Source organism: Phalangium opilio, unplaced genomic scaffold (assembly GCF_054372755.1).
Source record: "Phalangium opilio isolate 3A_F unplaced genomic scaffold, DU_Popi_V2 ptg000329l_1, whole genome shotgun sequence".
Classification (NCBI taxonomy): domain Eukaryota; kingdom Metazoa; phylum Arthropoda; class Arachnida; order Opiliones; family Phalangiidae; genus Phalangium; species Phalangium opilio.
The window spans coordinates 4,152,985-4,173,329 of record NW_028324226.1 but is presented as its reverse complement, the minus strand read 5'-3'; the positions used below and the strand labels follow the sequence as shown (position 1 = coordinate 4,173,329).

The following is a 20,345-nucleotide window of genomic DNA, read 5'->3' as shown; positions in this document are numbered from 1 at the left end:
ATTTCGAATAGTTTTTCTTTTACCAAAGTTTACACAAACACAGGGTGTTTCTGATAAGTCTGCCATAGATTAAAAGAGTGTGTTCTTAGGATCAAACTTGAGTGGAATGTGTCGAAGAATATGGGGTATACAAAAATTTATGGGCCCCTAAAATAAGCCAATAGTCACACATGTGCAGTAATTACCTTTACTTTACCAGTTTACGGTTACTTCTAACCATTTAATAGTACACTCTTGCTAAGGTTCAATAATGTTCTTAGATTGAAGATTATTAAAGTCATTGCTTGTTTGTGAACCCATATCTCATTAACTAAATGTTTTAGACCCCATGTTCTTTGGCATTTCCCACTCAGTTTGACCCTAAGAACACCGCACCGTTCAATTTATATCTGATTTAAAAGAAACACCCTGTATATTTGCAAACGCCTTGCATTAAGTCGAGGTCAATCCCCGAATATACGTGGTCGTGGAATTTACCGAAAAGAAACTAAATTGGTTTATGCAAGAACCCAAAAATTTTGTTAAATTATTTTTTTATTGAAAATGTTTCTGAAAGACTGCTGTCTAAAAAGAATAATGTTCTTGCATTGAATTGTTGCCTTATAAAGCGTAAGTCAAATTAGTGACCATGAAGGAGAAGGAATTATATTTAATGAATAATTTTCGACTAGTCGCTCAGGCGCGGTAATAACCCTCTTAAACGTTTGTGAAGAAACGTTTTTTCTTTGAAATGAATGTGGGAGAAGGTGCAGCGGACGTTTCTGCATCTATTGAACGCTGTTAAGAAAGAACTTTTCTCTAGTTGTACCACCTTACCTTCCAGCGATTCAGAGGCATTAGCCCCTTCTCCTCCTTGGTGCCAGCGTCTTAGGGAGTATTGAAAGGCGCACGTTTCTTTTTCTGAACCGGTGGATCAGAGACTGACTCCCTTATCCTACCTAGTTCTAAATGACGCCCCCGGTACAATCTAGAAGTAAAGGCAGGCGACTGGGGGGGGGGGGGTCGTGCCATAGTGCATGCCTGATGCGCCTGTATCTCGAGGGTTCGCCTTTTAAATATTCTCCCCCTTATTCGGGCCAAAACAAATTTTGGAAGAGTAAAGTAGTATAGGAGTTCTAATCTTATTTCGCTTGGCAGAAAAGAGCGCCGTTTCGCCATTATCATGACCCCATCTCGAACAAGTGGGAATGGTGGGTTGTATAAGCAGTTTTTCTGGACGATGTAAATGTGGATGGTAACTAAAATGCATGAGTAAGACGAAGAAGAGAAGCTGGGAAAAAGATGTGAAAGAAGTGAGGGGAAAGATGAAGGGAAGCTGGGAAAGATGTGAAAGAAGTGAGGAGCAAGATGATGGGAAGCTGGGAAATATGTGAAAGAAGTGAGGAGCAAGATGATGGGAAGCTGGGAAATATGTGAAAGAAGTGAGGAGAAAGATGATGGGAAGCTGGGAAATATGTGAAAGAAGTGAGGAGAAAGATGATGGGAAGCTGGGAAATATGTGAAAGAAGTGAGGGGCAAGATGAAGGGAAGCTGGGAAATATGTGAAAGAAGTGAGGAGAAAGATGAAGGGAAGGCGAAGCTGGGAAAGATGTGAAAAAAGTGAGGAGCAAGATGATGGGAAGCTGGGAAAGATGTGATGGAAGTGAGGAGCAAGATGATGGGAAGCTGCGAAAGATGTGAAGGAAGTGAGGAGCAAGATGATGGGAAGCTGGGAAAGATGTGAAAAGAAGTAAGAAGCAAGATGATTCTGATGGAGGGAAGGTTATGAGCTATAGCAAAAACGGATTTATGGGATAAGAACGTCGGATCGTAGCTTTAGCCTCTAGTACCATCCTCGCATACTTTATTGAGAAACGTCGTCTGCTTATATTTTGACTCCACCCACACTGTAAAAAAAAATTGGATTTTGATGTGGTGTATTTGTACCCTTAAAGGTATTTTCTTAAAAAAACACCTTAAGGTGTTTATTCTAACCCTATAGGGTGTCAAAACAAGCCTCAGGGTTCTCTGTTGGTGTGTTTTTGTACCATTTGTAAATATTTTATGTTGTGGAGGGTGTTTATTTATACCTCAAAAGGAATTTTTTACTTGAAAGTCACGTGCGCACGCGCCATCGTGAAATAAATTCCCGCGCGTCGCGTGCCATATTTTTTTAACCCTAAAAATTTCAAACTAGGCTTAGCGACACTCATTTAAGCGACTACGTCCATTTGAAAATTAGTTACGCTCACAAGTCCAACCAAGGTAATAATTATGTGTAATACATTAATATAAACTGTGTGAATTTTAAAAATGTTTCCAATTTCAGACTTGTTTGAATCAGGAGCCATAAAAACTAAAGTTCTGACTAACGGATCTCATCCTTTAAAGTAAGGCAAGCCTTTGGCCAGTTAATTTTAATTTATTCTCTATTTTCAGCCATCAGAAGGCAACTTTTCCGTTTACACTTAGCATTACAAAAAATCATTACTGATGGATTAGTTCATGAATCACAACTTAAGTGATGTGAAATTTTGAAACAGCTAAAACCCAGGTTGGTATGAATTTAGGTATTTTCCACGTAAGATGTGAATGAAAAGAATTGTGGTATTTGGTCAAAAATGATAAAGTTTTAGGTAAGTTGTAAGTACATCCATAAGACTTTTGGAGTCCCGTTTTCCCTGACAAATCCAGGTTTTCCCCATATATTTCTCTGGCACCACCAAATAACTCCACAGGTTTTGTTTGAGTAATAGTTTCAGGATGTATTTTAGAGTGGAGTAATCTTCTAGCCTCACGAAGTTGCTTGAATTTTACTGAAAATTTCCCTCAGTTTTTAGTCAAAAATTTATTTCCCTGACATGTCCAGGTTTGTATGAACCTGATATGTAAAATTTCATGGAATGCTTACAAAAAATACAGTAAATAGCAGTCATAACATCATGCCTTTAAAATGGAATCTTGTTGTGTAATGTTCTAGAGTGTTGTAACAGGAAAGGATTAAATTTAAATGTGAGTTTGAAAATGTCTAAAAACGGCGGTTTGATATTTTAAGATAATTTTAAATCAGTTCTATAATATTTTCATTGCAGGGTTATATTAATCGTGATGACTTCGACTGAATAATCTTTATTAAGTCAAAAAAGGTCGACCAACTATTCAAGCGGTTTATAATATCTGTTTCTGTGGTGGAAATTTTAGTACAAATGTAACAAAGTCATCTTTCTTTAATCAAATATTTTTTTTCTAAAAATATTGTTAAAAATCTTTGTTTTTGATTTGACTAGAGAAGATTAATTATGGTATAAATTAATTAAATTTTTATATAGGGGTGAGATATCATTAGTTTTTTAATATCTGGTTTCTTAAGAAATAGTTTCTGGTAAGTGTTTAGTTTTTCATAGTACTAAATATTTAGATTATCAGGTTTAAGCTTAATGTTCTAATAATTATATTGTAGTGTGAAATTAATTTATAGGCTTTAAAGTAGCTATTTGTTCAATAAAAATTTAATTTTTATTAATGAAGTATAAATAATTTAAAAATAAATCAAAGTGTTAAAGTATTTTAGTCCGAATCTTAATTGACTCCGATAAAGTTAACTATACACTGAAGTTCTTTTAAAGAATTATCACAATAGATACCTCATGGCTATAAAACTATTTCGTCGAAAATAATCACATTTCCTTGCTCAAACTTTTAAACCCCTTTAATTGTAATAAAATGCACCTTAAAATGGAGAAAAATAATATTTTCGGACCCCCGAGTCAAATTTTTAAGGTACGGGAAAATACCTTTAATGGTCTGAAAACGCACCTATAAATGGAGAAAGGGCGCTTTTTGCACCCCTAATTCGAATTTTTGATATCCAAGAAAATACCTTTAATGGTCTGAAAACGCACCCCTAAATGGAGAAAGGGTGCTTTTTCGCACCCCTGAGCCAAATTTTTGATATCCAAGAAAATACCTTTAATGGTCTGAAAACGCACCCCTAAATGGAGAAAGGGCGCTTTTTCGCACCCCTAATTCAAATTGTTGTTGTCCGGAAAAGCACCATATATGGAGTCTATTTATACCCCAATCACTCAAGAAGGGTACATATTTATTCCCTTCTGTTGCTTCAAAGACAAATACTATGTTACTAATATGTACCTATTAAGGAGCGAAAAATTACCCAATGGTATAAAAAAACGCCCCTTATCTAGGGGTTCACATTAATACCCTATATGAAGGGTGCGAATTCATACCTTATATGGTACGTCTGGGGTGGGGGTCGAAAATACCTTTATAGGAGCGTTTCCGCCACATTTTTTTTTACAGTGCACAAATTCGATCTCTAGAAGTAGCTATATACAGAATTTGTGGGTGGAGTCAAAATATAAGCAGACGAAGTTTCTCAATAAAGTATGCGAGGATGGGGAGTGAATTCGCTAACTCCGACGTTCTTATCCCATAAATCCGTTTTTGGCTATACGCGCCGAGGATTTAGAGGTTAACTAACACGCAGCGCCTCTAGCGGACTGAATTGAAAACTCTTGGCGGGAAGTTCGCGAATGGTAGATAGGCAGTATAAAATGGCAAGCACTACAATTATAAAATACGTCGCATTTTTAGCATTAGAAGGTTTTCAAAATTATTTTAGGGATTCTACTCGTCGAAAAGTCTAAAATCTAATAAAAACTAAACACATTTTTAAAGTAAGAGGTATTTGTAAACCAAACGAAGTTAATACCGCAGTCTCTGGATAGTGTAACAGGGAAACTTCTGTAACTAAGCAAGTTTTTGATATTACCAGAAGAAAATAGGGGAAGTGGGTAGCCGTAGCCTTGAGCCATACAAGTCGTCCAGTGATTCTCACTTACAATGGTAGATTCCCCTACCACCCTTAAAATTTGAATCTGGCCAATCGGCGCGAGGCATAAAATAGTACCAGATTTCATTGCGAACGCCACCATGTAGCAAACTGTGGAACTAACTTGTGTAGTCTGCTTATATTTCTGCTGTGCTTCAGTTTGAGTTAGGGTTACGTCAGGCAACGCGTTAATGCGGATATTGGTTTAATTAAGGACGAAAATTCGGTTATTTAATAAAATGAATGTCGTTAAGAGTACGCAGTGTGATTTAACGTACAAGGAAACTACCGATAAGAAAATTCAGGCTGTGTTGAAAGGAAAAGTAAGATCTACCCAAACCAATCCCAATGTTAAAAATCAAACTACAACAACTTGGATACAACTTTATTACTTTGAACTCTTCCCTATCACAGTTTAAAACTTCGGACAAGTTAATTTTTTCCCTGGAACTTAGAAATACCATTGTATTTAAAAATAAAGACATATTTTAAAATAAGTTATGAATTTAGTACTTACCACTCGATTCCAGCTTCTGCCATTCTGCCTGAGTGCCTCACTGCCTCTAGCAGACGCCTCTAGTCAGTTGGAAGGCGTAGGACCGTACTGTCCACAGAATTACGTCACTCGTGTGTTAATGCGCGTAAAAATCCTATCTCTCTTCACCCCCACGGGGAGGGAAATGGCGCGAAAAATCCGTAAACGGGACGCCTCGCGAAGTTGCCCAAGCTACCCACTTCCCCTATTTTCTTCTGATATTACCATCTATTTAAGTGTTCAAATTAGTAAGTTAATTAAATTAACTTGCAAGTGCTTCCAGACAGACACATTTTTGAGGTTAACTGTACCTATATACATTTAAATGTACAATATGTACATTTAATTTGGGTGTTGGGATTAGATAAGATAAAGTCTAAAAACTTACTTTTTCTCTCTAAGCGCGTTAATTCATTCATTTCTTTTAATACAATGAATTCTAGAACTTCGAAAATGGGTAAAATTTCACCCCTTCTGGGCAATTTCAGTAATAATTCCTACAAGTAACTACACAACAACCCTATGGCTTCATTTAAAGACGCGGTCATTTTCCCGCCAATTTGTTCTTCTAAAATCCGCTAGAGGGCGAACGCTTCGGCTCGCTCGGCGCGTATAGCACCAAGATGGAGGGAAGTGTGTGGACTTGTAGGCCAGATGTAGGAGCATGAATGTGAAGCAAGATGACTTGAATAATATGGAAGTAATGGTAATTTGTTGGAAAACTGTAGTACGTTTATGGAGCACTCATATGGGAAAGAACGGTGCTTCGGTGGCTCCAAGTGAGTTACACTCAGAGACGCACATATTAACTTAGGGAATCATATGAAGGATTGAAGGTTCGGCATATTTTAATCATGTCCATTATTTACCAACATTTCAGACAGTACAAGAAAACGTCAGTGACTAAAATAGTATCTTCGCATTAAAATTTATGGCGAAACTAGAATGGGTTTTAAAAAAGCGTGCTGGAGGGGTTCGATACATTTTCTTTGGCATTTGAACTTTCGATGCATTGATAGCTTGTCGAAATATATTGGCGCTCCCTCGGGCTTCATACGGTCGGTCATCGTAAGCGGAGACTTCACCAATTCTCTTCTAGCCTTCTTTCCCCCTTTTCTATCTAAATCCATCCTTCGGAACCAATATCTTTTGGGCGAGACGAGTCGACCTTTTTTTTTCTTTTACCCTCTAACGATGCCCATCTAGAATTTTTTTTAAAGGGGAATATTTTATGATCCGATAAAGGGCGCGGAAGAAGAATTGTACCTATGGGCCTACGCATTTATCCGCGTGTAATATACGAATTCGCATATTATGGATAGTGTGTATTAAAGGGACTAGAAATTTCCTCCCCCGTTTCTTAACTCTAAATGAGCTTCAGGGTTGCCAATAATTTGAAAGAGCTTATCGGGGTTTCGAACTGAATGATCTCTGAATCGAACAGAGCTACAAAATTTTCAGTTTGTTGTAGATAGCGGTTGAATTGCAATCACTAATCGACTGGCAACACTTGTTTGTACGTTATTAATATGATGCACTCCAGTTTTGGTCTGTTTTCATCACACGCGCACTAGTATGTAGGACAACAGAATGATGCAAAACTAATTACATTTACCCTGTAATCCACGATGACCGTATTTTTCCAGTTTTAAAACTCTACGCTTTTCCAGTTTTAAAACTCTACGCTTTTCCAGTTTTAAAACTCTACGCTTTTCCAGTTTTAAAACTCTACGCTTTTCCAGTTTTAAAACTCTACGCTTTTCCAGTTTCAAAACTCTACGCTTTTCCAGTTTTAAAACTCTACGCTTTTCCAGTTTTAAAACTCTACGCTTTTCCAGTTTTAAAACTCTACGCTTTTCCAGTTTTAAAACTCTACGCTTTTCCCGTTTGAAACCATCCTTTTCTCTTTCAAACCTATTCCTACTTCGTATTTTTGTTTTTTATTCGAAACGTTTCTAGACAAATTTGAGAAGACTAAGTTTTCGAGACTAAAGTTAAACACTCGTCTTTAATCTCGAAATGGATAGGACCGCTTGGAATCTGAATGATTTTCGTCTTTATTGATTTAGTCTGGTTTTCCGAGCAATTACTTCTTTTTCTTACGGTTTTCCGGCTGGTAGGATAACCAACAATCTGAATCTACCGCCGTGCTCTTGAAGGAAAATGACTTTGGGAAGCATACCGGTTTTTGGTTCGATTGCTTTGATCGAAGATAGATAACCAACCACGCTTTGAAACCCAATATAAATAAAAGGGTTTTCTACTTGGAGATAGATGCTAATCTCGCTCGGTCCGAACATTTATTAGTTTGATTGTAGACGAGGAGGAGCTAATCACTCTGGAATTCCCTGTACGCATACGGTTACGTTTAATCATTTTGGTACTGCCAAGGTATAGGGCTTTTAAATGTTTCCACAAGCCTATGATGCTATCCATAAGTATGGGTATTGGGCGTGTCCTGGTGACGGATTTGCCAGAAATACAAACCATCGCCCACTGTTAGCTCTTTGTCTACCCATAAATCGACTCGACCATGAATGGATATCTCAGTTTTAAAGAAGAAACGTTTGACAGTTGGCATTTGAAGGAGATAAGGGTGGAGTGGAAACCAACATGCCTATAACGTTGCCTTTGTACCCTGACCTATGGCAACGAAGTCCTCCCAGCATCCTCAGCGTTTAGTTAGGGTCGTACAGTACGGAAACGTCGAGGACGCCCCCTCTGTCTTAAAAATAGAAGCTAGTTCTCCTACAAATACAATGGCGCTACGCGGCAGCACTTAACAATCGCCTAACGAAGTGTAGGGGCATGCGCAAGGTACACTGGGAGTTTTAGTGCTGCAGATCGCCCATCGTCATTTTCACTTAACCTTACCTTACATCATTTGTCCCTGGTTTGGAGACACGTGTGGCTGGTTAAAAATCCCAGCATGCTTTGTCATGGTTGGGCGTCAGTGTGTGCAGCCATCTCGCGGTGAGAATATTTTAGTAACTTATAAATACGCTATGTAATTGAATTTCTTGTTGCTAAAACCAGGTGGCGCCTAAAGCTTATGCCCAACCAAAGACTTAGGAATGACTTATCTTGTTAGCGCTCTAGAGTATGCTATTCCAGAATCTAACTTTCTTCATTCGAGATATCAGTGGGTCCACGCGTCGGATCTGTTCCGGTTTGGATGAGGACGTTTTGAACATAGATGGTGTAGTAATCTAATTTTGGCCTCGTAGGCCCCCTACGGCAGACCCGTATTAATGAATAGTATTAAAGGGTTATGTAGTAAATGCTATACGCCGAGTGACTGGCCCCTCGATTTGCAGACAGCCAAGAGTTGGACTAAATAAATTGTAGTTTTAGAAAAGTTTGTAACTCGGTAGTGCCAATAGTAATTATCCTTGACATAATCTCACGTTTCGAATTTAGAGGGAAGAAAAACAAAAGCAGAAAGAATTAGTTGAAACCCAAGACGTTGTCAGCAATGGCAAATTATCGACTTAACTGCATGGGGGAGAAACTATGATTGAAGAAATGGATAACTGAAAACGTTGGAGCACGTTCCTTTTCCAGCTCTTAATTGTCTAGCACATAATTTCCATTCTCAAATAATAATATATACAGGGTGTTTCTGATAAGTCTGGCATAAATTAAGGGCGTTTTTCTTATGGCGATTTTGAGTCGAAAATGTAATTTCTATCTCCATTTTGCCGTCCGGGCCACTGTTTTCGAGTTATGATTTGATAAGTGTTTTAGGGATGACCCCTTATTTAAATTAGAAATAGTTGTCATTCAGTTTCTTAATGAAATTTATGGGGTCGTCCCTAAAATACTGACAAATCATAACTCGAAAACAGTGGCCCTGACTGCAAAATGTCATAGAAAAGTTTCGACTCAAAATTGGTCAAAGAGCTTTCCCCTTAATTTATCCCACACTTATCAGAAACACACTTTAATTCCATGAAAAATCTTTACTCTATAAAAAAGGAGAATTTGGTAGTACAAAGTCAACCTTGCTTGTTTAACAGGGGTGTAATCTTTCAGGGGTAATGACTCTGCCTAAGGGTTTCATAATTAAAAGCGTATAGTTAATTAGTCGGGTGCAAATTTGAGAATTGATATTTATCGATTCAAGTACTTCTAGTAGTAATGAATGATTTATGAAAAATAGAAAACTTTAGCTCTTGGTTTTCATTTAAAAGTAAAATTTTTGTAAACCAAATTATTAAAATATGAATTACGTTGTGTGGTGAGAAATTTAAGGTCAAGCTACGCAAAATATATCGGAAACTTATTCAATCTTGACTCTCAAGAATATGAAATAATTCTCGCAAATAATAATAATAAATTTAATGAAAAATATGAAAAACGGAAGTTCGCTAAAATGGAAAGTTATCAAAGCGAATAGAAGAGACGCGGTTCCCATACTAAATTATTACCTATAATCCTATCATTTTTTTTCTCTACCAAAAAAATGGTTTTTTTTTCTTTTCACTCTTTCCCTTCACCATGATTCAAGGTTCATGACCTCCGATAGAAGCCGTAGCCATACTTTGATCATGGACTAATAAATATTGGACAGATCATGTTAGGTTCTTAATCCATAAGGCTGTGAATTTACAAGAAATGTTTGTACATTTTTTTAACCTATAGAGTAATATCTTTCACATATATGGCAACGTCATAACCCTCTATCTCTTACCTTAGTGATATCCCCCCTCCCGAAGGCAAATAGTATTCTCTAATACAAAGTTGCCTCCAACGAAGGGGATACACAGTTCACTCCCCCTCTCTACCGATATTACTCTATTGAAAACGTGTGTTTCTGGTCATTCACTAAGAATGGAAAAATCCCACGGTCAATTTGTTAATCCCATATTCTTAGGGTTGGCCGTGGAAATGTAAAAATTAGAAGTGGCCCAAGTGGGTATCGAACGGAAAAATTCAAGCTGAGCCTAATTGCAAAAATCATCCCAGCTCAAAACATGTCGGCCTTTTAGCATAATTAGTTTGCACTAAAGGGGCTAGAGAAGTTTTCTCTAAGTTTTCTCTTTCGTTTTTTTGCTTTTACCGCGCTTCATTGTTGCCAGTTATTTATGAAAACATCTCATTCGGGTTTGGAACTGAATGTTAGCTGACTCGAATGCCACAAGCTTTTCACTTTGTTGTAGGTAGCCGTTGAGTTGCACTCCTTACAAATGAATGACGACACTATTAGGTCTGGAAAGGTTTATGCAGTTATGCTATATGCCCTCTGCTCTGAAATAGTCCATTAAATATGGGCAAGTATTTTTCCATCCCAGTGGTTTTTATGTTTGTTTTAGCTAATAGACCATTTCGGTGTAACTAAGAAGACACGGGGACAAAACTTTGCCTTCCATCTCGCTTTTTGGCGCCTGCGCTCTGGGAACTTTGGGCTCAGAGAGACCGCAGAGACGGCAATGTATCAACCCTCTTGTATGTCCCGATACTGAGGGTTGAGTTGCCTACCCTGTTTTTACATCGAAAAGGTCTATTGAGTGCAAATACAAAGGAGAATCAGTTAGGTACTAAAAATAATGCGTCCTCACTGGTTAAATACTATGGACTTTAATAAATGAAGGTAACACTTAATGTAGTCAGTCTTGAACCAATCAGGACTCTACCCCTAGTAGCTGTCACTATTAGGTATGTAGTCCTGAATTTACCAACAACTGGTCCATGAGCCATCCTTCTACAATAACCCCCATTTCCAATATTTCGATCCCCCTTTCCTTGCCACAGACCCGCGAGGTCGTTTCGGGGTCATAGCCCCCCTGGCAGAAAAAAATGTCACTCCTTTCACGAATTTTTTACCAGCTCACTGCGGTAAAATACCTAACCCAGTGGCCAATGCAGTCATGGTGTTCCAGGAAGCGATCGCTTAAGTCTAGCCAGACGACGGATGGGGATTTTGGGGTAGGTACCCCTATACCACTCTCTACTTCGATACCCGCCGATACCTATTTCTTTTGTATGGTTAAGCTCTCTTTCACTGTTGGTTCGATGGGTTCTAACCGGGGTAAAAAGTATTTCCCCGTGCTGTACGAGGTTGGCAACGTGGGTTTGAAGGGTCCCAATCCCTTCCCGGGTATTTGACCACCTGGTTTACGTTCTCCTTCGAGACGTGTAATGGTTGCTGGTAGTGGTGGTGGTGGGGTTTGATATGTACGACGCGGGAAAGTCTAAGTTAACGCGGGAAATACCGAATCCTGAGTTGAGTTGGGGTAACCTTCAAGAATTAAATCTTTTGCTTTTATTCTTTTAGTTTTCTTTCAATAGACACTTTCAAAAAGTAGAGTTTGGTGTTCGACATCCTTGGTTTCTTTAGACGGGACATTGATAGTTATATGGAGACATTAACATCATATGACCTTTTGATTATGCTATCCATTACGCTTGTTTAAACAGTAACTAAGCCGTTTTACTATAGGCCTAAATTTCAATTACACAGGTAATTTTTTTTTAAACGTCTGCCATAGATTAAAGGGGGTGTGTGTTCTTTGGGTCAAATTGAGTGCAAAGTGTCAAAGTTTAAGACATTTGGGTGTCGACGACTGGGTGTCCGACAATTTGGAGGGCTGAAAATTTTGTGTCCGACAATTAGGACAATTTAAAAATTGGATGAGCGACAGATGGGTTGCAATGAAACCGGCAGAGCGTCATTTGGGTGAATAAAAATTTTTTTTGTAAAATTACATGCTTCTTTATAAAACTTACGATTCTGCGTATATGTTTTCCTTTGTTGTTCTAAAAAGTCACCCAGAAATTATAGTTAGTCAATTTCCTAAATTATTTCTATATTTATCTTTCATAACATTTATATTTACAATAGAACTACCAATTGTGAGTTTAAGAACAACCCTTTGGCTACTATTGGTAATTTGGTATAATTACATTGCGTGGTTGCGTGAGCGTGAGGATTGTATACCCAAATCAAGGAAGATGGAGATAGGGAAGTTTCGTGCAACGCTATAACTCCGGTCACCCAAAAATCCCGCTTTCGGCGTGGATGTGCATGTGCGCACGCGCCGCACTTTTCTCGCGCATCATGCTGAGGATAGGCGACACTACCGGTTTCCTGCGCAGTTCAAACTAACGCCGAATATGAGTCATGTGACCTGCTACATTTCGTGAAGAGAGATTCCTATACTGACCAAACTTCCCTATCTCCATCTTCCTTGCCCAAATCTTGAGATTCATAAAATCGATTAATACCGGCGATCAATTTGCATTTAAACTTTTATTTTGTATCAATACTTACAAAATTAAGTGGCATAAATAGCGTCGTATCACTGTTCCGTTAATAAATATAAATTTCGTACGTAATTTTTGTAACAATATTGTATGCATAATTAATTAAGCATCAGAGATCCCAAACTTCCAAATCAAAATATTTTTTATTTTTTATCGTCAAAAATTTAATTTATTCAGGCGTTTTTCAAAGTCGACTTTTAGCCTCTGGGGCTTTTAACTATTATATAAAAAAGACTTGGTTTGCCCAAGCCTTAAACACAAAACGATAAGAGTTTTTCCAGTTGTCTGAAGCGTGGATATTTTTTTTTCTATTGAATTTTAAAGACAATCCGTATTTTACTACTCTTTAGAATTTAATTCAATCACCTGATTTTACTGCTAATGGATTAGTTTCCTATAAATTAATTGAAATAAAAAATTACTTATCTCAGATTTTTCAAGAACAATTCCATTTTCCTGAATCATTTTATCATGAAATTTTTTCTTTTCAATGGAGAACGTACTTTAATTTTCAAATAATACTCTCATTAATAATGTATTATATGCGGTCTTTTCGAATACAAAAGGGGGCTGTTATCACCTTTCTTATATTTGATCAAGGTGTTCGTTTCTTCTTAAAGCACAATCACAATTATTGAACTGTGTATATCAGTACTTGTGGGGAAAATTTTAGAAGTGTTGGTTTAGTTGCTATTTAGTTGACAACATTATGAAAACTTGATGTGTTTACAACCTTTTGAAAGGAAAATTCTCGGAAATTAAAAAAGAAAGAGTCAGTTTGATTAAATTTACACAATATCCCTCAAAATAATAAATGCATGATAAAATGTTTCAGGAAAATGGAATTGTTGTTGAAAAATCTGAGATAAGTAATTTTTTATTTCAATTAATTTATAGGAAACTAATCCATTAGCGGTAAAATCAGGTGATTGAATTAAATTCTAAAGAGTAGTAAAATACGGATTGTCTTTAAAATTCAATAGAAAAAAAAAATATCCACGCTTCAGACAACTGGAAAAACTCTTATCGTTTTGTGTTTAAGGCTTGGGCAAACCAAGTCTTTTTTATATAATATCTGTTCCTTCAGCCTTAATTTGTATTAATCTATTATAAAAATAAGAATATGCTTGTCAAACTTCATTAATTCGATGTTCCAGTAAGATGTTCGTGAGCATATTGGCTCACTCCAAGTGCCTCTCATTATTTTATGGGAAAGATTAAAATTTTAAATCATTTAGCAGGGGAGTGGTAAATTAATTCACAATTGGTAGGCGGGTTGTAAATTAATTCATCATAGATAGGCGGGTGGTAACTTATTAAATATAAATAGGCGGTTGGTGACTCAATTAAGTTTAGTTGGCCTTTTTGTATAGATTTAAAAAAAAAAGTTATTTCTAAACCACGCGCCAGCACGGGCACATTTCATTGAAAGTTTGTTATTTAAGAATTTTCCTTTATATATACTAAGATTCTTCATCAAAAATAGACAACTACCTTTCCAAGACTCGAACCTGCTATGTTTTGCCTCGAATGCAAACGCGTTATCCATTACGCCACAATCCCGTACTTCGTAACAAAAAAAATATCCAAACATTGTATTTATAGGATTATTTCATTTATGTTGAATAAAAGATCTGTAAAAATAAACACCGAGCTTGCCAGGACTCGAACCTGCAATCTTCAGCTCTATAGGCAGACGCGTTATCCTATGCGCCACAAACCCGATGGAGACTGAACAAAATGCTATGATAACAGTGTAATATATGTAACGGTTTTACCATGATTTATAAATTAATTAAAATAAAATACTTAGAATTAATTGTTCTTAATCAAACTTCAGAAGTTCAACATTCAATAGTTGCTTGATAATTCAAAAGTGTTCCGAACCTTAAATTCGCAGTAGTTTCTGAGTTATTCGATGGAGTGGACCACCAAAAATCCCATGCTTTTTCTATGGGACGCTAAGCCTAAAATCTGTGAATTATTTCTTTAACATTACGGGAGGGTGTGGGTTCTTATCTAGAAGGGCCTACCGGCCCTCTAGAATACGCGCGTTTTGGCCGAAATTAACGTGGCGACCTTCAAGCGGTCACGTGTCTGGTTTTTGTAATTATCAGTGCTAGTAATATCGAAAATCATATAGACCAAATTTATTCAAGTACCGAGCGAAACGATGGTATACTTTTTTAAGCTACTAATTAAAATTTGGTGTATGTTGTCAAAGTTAGGACCGATTTTGTAACAAAATACTCTAGGCTTTTTTTCTTTTTTTGACATTACGTTAATCTATCGTGTCACGAGGCTCTATCTACCTGTTTCGGGTGGTTTTTATTTTGCACACGACATCATAGATGGCGTTTGCAAAATATTTCTCTATACGGAAAATTTGACGAGGGAGAAGCCACTCTGTAATAAAGTCTTTCTGAGAGTGTAAGATGGGAAGCGTATTACGCCGTTTAACGCGGAAATACACTCGGGATTACTTTTTACAGTTTTTATTTCAATATTAGAACGGATTAAAGGCATATCTCCCGAATTTACGGCATTAAAACCACCAAAAAGGTAATACCCGGGGAATACGCCATTGGCTGATCCCTCGGACGGCGTGCGTTTCTCGTTGACGAGGGGAAAGCCGCTCCGTAATAAAGTCTTTCTGAGGGTGTACGATGGGAAGCGTATTACGCTAGTTGCCTGATCCCTCGAATGCCGAGCGCGGCGTGCTCCCGAGCGCGACGTGTCGGTTAGTAACCTCGTATTTTAAGCTTAAGATGATACTGAGAATAAATAAGGGAAGATTGGCGCGGCTCTAGAGACCGCGCGTTATCCGGGGTATCGTAAATTATGTACGTAGAAAACCTCATATTTTTAGCTTAAGATGATACTGAGAATAAACGAAGGATAGATCTCTGGTCTAAACGCGCCAGATTTTACGGTAGACGGTAGAGTAGACCGGGAGTCCTATATTGCGTACGCGGGAATCTTGCGGACTGCCGACGGCAATGTTTAAGCCTTTGCTTAACTGAATTTTATTTTATCAAGCTAAATATAATTTTGTGATCTACTGTCTTGTGACACTTGAAGTTCCGATTTAATGTTATAAACAGATTCCCGATTAGTAAAATCAATTGTCGGTAAGTGTATACAAATGGCCAATTGATTTAAGTTCCTATATAGAAACTAGTTCAAATAAAACGAAAATTATCAAATCTTAACTGAATTTCCTACTTAGATTTAAATATCAATTTTTCAAGCTAAGTATAATTTTTGTAAACACTGCGACTAATTGTATTATTTACTAAACATTATGATTAATGTTTAGAGCTCGGCATTATCTATCCATTATCCACAAATTGGTGGATAACCGATTATTTATAAACAAAGTTATGGATTATAATACGATTTAGCATGAGTTATGTGGATAATTTTCGAGTATGGATGAAGATAAAATAACTTGGATAATGGATAGATAATGCCGGGCTCTAAACATTGTGATTAATGTAACATTAGTAAATAAATCATTAAAAATGATTTATTTACTAAACATTGTTATTAAGGCTTTAGAGCCGAACATAAAATCTTAACTGAATCTCCTACTTAGATTTAAATATCAATTTTTCAAGCTAAGTATAAGCCCTGAAAATTTAATGACAAGTGTGTTACAATCGATTATATCCAAAAATGGTTAAAAATGTTCATAATTAATTAGTTTTATAAATTATGCAATGAAAGAGGAAGTGACGTACATTTGGGTAAATGTTTCGCGGGAGATTCAAATGTCGATTTGGGTTAAAGAAATAAGAGAATAATTTGAGATGGTGAAATGTTTGGCGGGAGATTCAAATGTCGATTTGGATTTGGGTTATAGCGTGGGTCATCGCGGAGCGCTCCCATGGAGGAATAAAACTAGGAGATCCTATTCTTCAAAAACAGTCTTTAACGAAGCTGGAAACTACTACTACCATTTTTATTGCTCCTTGGGAGCGCTCCGCGAGGACCCAAAGGAAAACGCTATTAAAGAATAGGGTTTTAAGCTCTCTCTCCTTATGGAACCAACCCTAATGTTTACATTTGGATTTGGGTATTTAATCATTAAAATTTTTAGAGAATAGTGCCCCTGGATACATTTCAAGTTTTCTGCTTATTTCCGCTCTCGCGAATTTCCAGGAGGCTCAAAGTATTTCAGTTATTTCCGCCCCAATTCAACCTTTTCTAGCCGTGATTTATTTCGTCGGTTTTATTTTAAGCAGGGACGGAAATAAGATAACTTTGAGACACTTATAGGGGTCACTGTCTCACTGGACCAATGTCCTATAAATTGATTGGGTGTGCAAAATGTTCTGGTTGCTGGACCAGCTTGTTCTTATTTAATCCAGGTTTTTTTGATTAACCCAAAGAACACCCCAAAGCCATGGAATAGAATTAGATACTAGCGGTATATAAGTAGTCAAACCAGCTACAGTGTTATATAACACGTCGCGTGCAGCGCTCATGACTTAACTTTGACTAGTTTTTTTTTTTTAGTAAAGGACAATGTTAATTTAAGGTCATTTGGAACTTAACGAGAAAACGTTTACTTCGTATACAGGGTGTTTCTGATAAGTCTGGCATAAATTAAGGGTATGTTCTAAGGGCAATTTGAGTCGAAAATGTAATTTCTATCTCTATTTTGCCGTCCGGGTCACTGTTTTCAACTTATGATTGGATGGATTATTTTACGGATGACCCCTTAAATTTAATTAAGAAACTGAAATACAATGATTTCTAATTTAATTAAGGGGGCATCCCTAAAACACTCAAATCATAACTCGAGGCTTCACGGATAGTACCGAGAATTCAGTAAAGAAATCACAAAATCAGAAAAGCAGAAACAATATCAGTGAAGAAATCGCGAAATCCATTACAAAATTCACGAAATCCAAAATTAAAAGAAATATCAAAATCCGACGAAATCACGGGAAAAATCACAAACTCCGACGAAATCACGGGAAAAATCACAAACTCCGACGAAATCACGGGAAAAATCACAAACTCCGACGAAATCACGGGAAAAATCACAAACTCCGACGAAATCACGGGAAAAATCACAAACTCCGACGAAATCACGGGAAAAATCACAAACTCCGACGAAATCACGGGAAAAATCTCAAAATCCGAGGAAATCACGGATAAGCCTCGAAATCCAGGGAAATATCCCAAAATCCGACGAAATCACGGGAAAAATTGCAAAATCCGACGGATTCCTTTGCATTTTATTGAATTTTGAAATCAAATGAAATCCAACTAAATCCGAGGAAATCAAATTGGATTTGGAAATTCCGTATACCTTTTCAAAAACGTCCGATCCCTGGGATAGTACTAAAGCCCGGCCCACAAAACTTGCGTAGAATTTAACATGGGAGATATGGGAACGCAATGATTCCTGTTAACTGTATGTATTCCTGATGTCAGTGACACTAGGAGAAGATTTTACAAGTGGTTTGGTTAATCAGTTCTTCAGGTTGGTAATAGCCATTAATCCTGTTATGGTCGTCCCATTCTACACCCGTATCTTTTTAGCTATGATTAACCTCTAATTAAACTTAGTTTTATTGAAGTTGAAACATTATCACGTAGATGTAGCACACGGGTGGGTCCAAAGACTAATTAGCGTTTAGTGTCTAGTATACCTAGATACGTCCCTGTTTCTGGTCCCTTTAATCACCCTGGCCACGCCGGGTATAGATTAGGTGTATAGTCTATTATAAAATCGTGTAAACAATCTTGTGATACGGTTGCAACATTATTACTCATCACAATACGACCTTAATTGCTATATGCAATGTTTTTCTTGTAAATTATACTAAAACACATTGATTTTAACAGAAATAAATTAAAATTATGTTGATGCTTTAGAATTTGAAATGGATATTTGGCCAAAAATTAAATTACAAGTTGATACACTCGGCTTGAAGCGACGATGAATGGTTTGAGTTTAATTCTTCCGTCGTAATATACTTTTGTTCTAATGATTCTTGAAATATTAATAGTAATGAACACGGTTAATGGACTTGTAGATCGAAGAACAATTTAGTAGTATCACGCCATGCTAATATATAGTTAACTTTTTTACTTTGATGTACTCTAATAACGTGCGTGAGGGGTTCAGCGCTTGGGAATTAGGTGTACGTGCTGTAATTATCGGAGTATCGGGTATCAGTTGTAATTGTCGGAGTATCGGGTATCAGTTGTTATTATCGGAGTATCGGGTATCAGTTGTTATTATCGGAGTATCGGGTATCAGTTGTTATTATCGGAGTATCGGGTATCAGTTTGTAATTATCGGAGTATCGGGTATCAGTTTGTAATTATCGGAGTATCGGATATCAGTCGTAATTATCGGAGTATCGGGTATCAGTTTGTAATTATCGGAGTATCGGGTGTCAGTTCGTAATTATCGGAGTATCGGGTATCAGTTCGTAATTATCGGAGTATCGGGTATCAGTTCGTAATTATCGGAGTATCGGGTATCAGTTCGTAATTATCGGAGTATCGGGTATCAGTTCGTAATTATCGGAGTATCGGGTATCAGTTCGTAATTATCGGAGTATCGGGTATCAGTTCGTAATTATCGGAGTATCGGGTATCAGTTCGTAATTATCGGAGTATCGGGTATCAGTTCGTAATTATCGGAGTATCGGGTATCAGTTCGTAATTATCGGAGTATCGGGTATCAGTTCGTAATTATCGGAGTATCGGGTATCAGTTCGTAATTATCGGAGTATCGGGTATCAGTTCGTAATTATCGGAGTATCGGGTATCAGTTCGTAATTATCGGAGTATCGGGTATCAGTTCGTAATTATCGGAGTATCGGGTATCAGTTCGTAATTATCGGAGTATCGGGTATCAGTTCGTAATTATCGGAGTATCGGGTATCAGTTCGTAATTATCGGAGTATCGGGTATCAGTTCGTAATTATCGGAGTATCGGGTATCAGTTCGTAATTATCGGAGTATCGGGTATCAGTTCGTAATTATCGGAGTATCGGGTATCAGTTCGTAATTATCGGAGTATCGGGTATCAGTCGTACCTATCGGAGTATCGGGTATCAGTCGTACCTATCGGAGTATCGGGTATCAGTCGTACCTATCGGAGTATCGGGTATCAGTCGTACCTATCGGAGTATCGGGTATCAGTCGTACCTATCGGAGTATTGGGGATGATACGTTGAGATCACGTAATCAGTTAATGGAAATCACTGGAGGTTTCGGAATTGCTTGGAATGATTCGCGAATAATCAGAATTAGGTGTAGAACCCCTCGAGCGATCGTTACCACGTAGAATGTAGAGTAATAGACGTTCTATAAATAAAATAGCCTTTCATATACGCGCGTGTTCTCGTCGGACCGAACATTTTCAATTTCTGCAACACGGTTTGAAATTACACGCTAATGGCTTTTTTCGTTTTATTGTAAAAGAGCGTTTTGAATAACGTATTGACTCTGCTGAGTAATAGGCTTTATTCTTCCTTCCCTCGACATTGAAATCTCGAATAAGACACGTTTGTCAAACAATATACGAAGAAAAAGTCCATCATTACAACTTCCGAGAGTTGTTTTATGATGTTTGAAGTAGTTTGACAAAACGAAGGAAAGAACCTATTCTCTTTCGGTTTTAAATTGCTCCGTAAAAATGTACTCGTTATAAAAATTCTGCTTTTTTTTTTGTTCAGGCAG

General features: G+C 37.3%; 1 protein-coding gene and 1 long non-coding RNA gene across 3 annotated transcripts in view; both read left to right on the top strand.

The window, feature by feature from the left end:
• The window catches only part of LOC149610400 (uncharacterized), a 177,466-nt gene that overhangs the window by 42,335 nt on the left and 114,786 nt on the right, over nt 1-20,345 (top strand). The gene's annotated exons all lie outside the window — the stretch shown is intronic.
• LOC149610405 (uncharacterized) lies at nt 1,888-3,498 on the top strand. Of its 2 annotated transcripts, XR_016376504.1 has the most exons (4): nt 1,888-2,244; nt 2,309-2,848; nt 2,902-2,991; nt 3,072-3,498. It is a non-coding gene; the product is annotated as an uncharacterized LOC149610405 (long non-coding RNA). The 2 variants fall into 2 exon arrangements; XR_016376503.1 differs by having other exon boundaries at nt 2,309-2,991.